The sequence below is a fragment of the Pygoscelis adeliae genome, unplaced genomic scaffold, assembly GCF_000699105.1.
Source record: "Pygoscelis adeliae isolate BGI_AS28 unplaced genomic scaffold, ASM69910v1 Scaffold113, whole genome shotgun sequence".
Lineage (NCBI taxonomy): Eukaryota > Metazoa > Chordata > Aves > Sphenisciformes > Spheniscidae > Pygoscelis > Pygoscelis adeliae.
This window is the reverse complement of record NW_008825108.1, coordinates 13,437,683-13,438,182: the sequence shown is the minus strand read 5'-3', so window position 1 is coordinate 13,438,182 and position 500 is coordinate 13,437,683. Positions and strand designations below refer to the sequence as shown.

Below are 500 nucleotides of genomic sequence, written 5' to 3'. Positions count from 1 at the left end.
TGAAGAACTACCTATTTTCAACTAAAAACTTACATAAAGGTGCAATTTTCATTTCATCTGCTAGGATTTACATTATTAAGACGACAAAGATTGCAAGACTATTCTGTTGTGGTCATGTCAGTTATGACACTTCACCACCCCGTATCTGTAAACTGTTATAGAAAGTTGTAATTACCAGCTATTTTTTTTTAGAATAATCAAGAGATCAATCTCTTGCTTCTAATATTTACTGTCTAAGTCTCTGCGAATATTTATCCACTTCAGTGGTTACTCAAAAAGTACGTGACTAAAAAGTCTAAATGAGAATCTTATGATTGGTGCATGTGTGACTTTTTCCAAAGAACCTGCAGGAATTACCAGCGCTAATCCTATTGATGACTTATGGCAGTTGGAATTCTAATTCACTTGTATGCTTTAGAAAAATCCCAAGTGGTATATTCAATCACAGCATAGTGGAATAGTTTACATACTAAAATAGAATATTTACAAGATACTATAAT

At 32.4% G+C, this 500-nt stretch overlaps 1 protein-coding gene across 1 annotated transcript in view; it reads right to left on the bottom strand.

Moving 5' to 3' along the window:
- The window catches only part of ADAMTS20 (ADAM metallopeptidase with thrombospondin type 1 motif, 20), a 114,289-nt gene that overhangs the window by 65,191 nt on the left and 48,598 nt on the right, over positions 1 to 500 (bottom strand). The window lies entirely within an intron of this gene.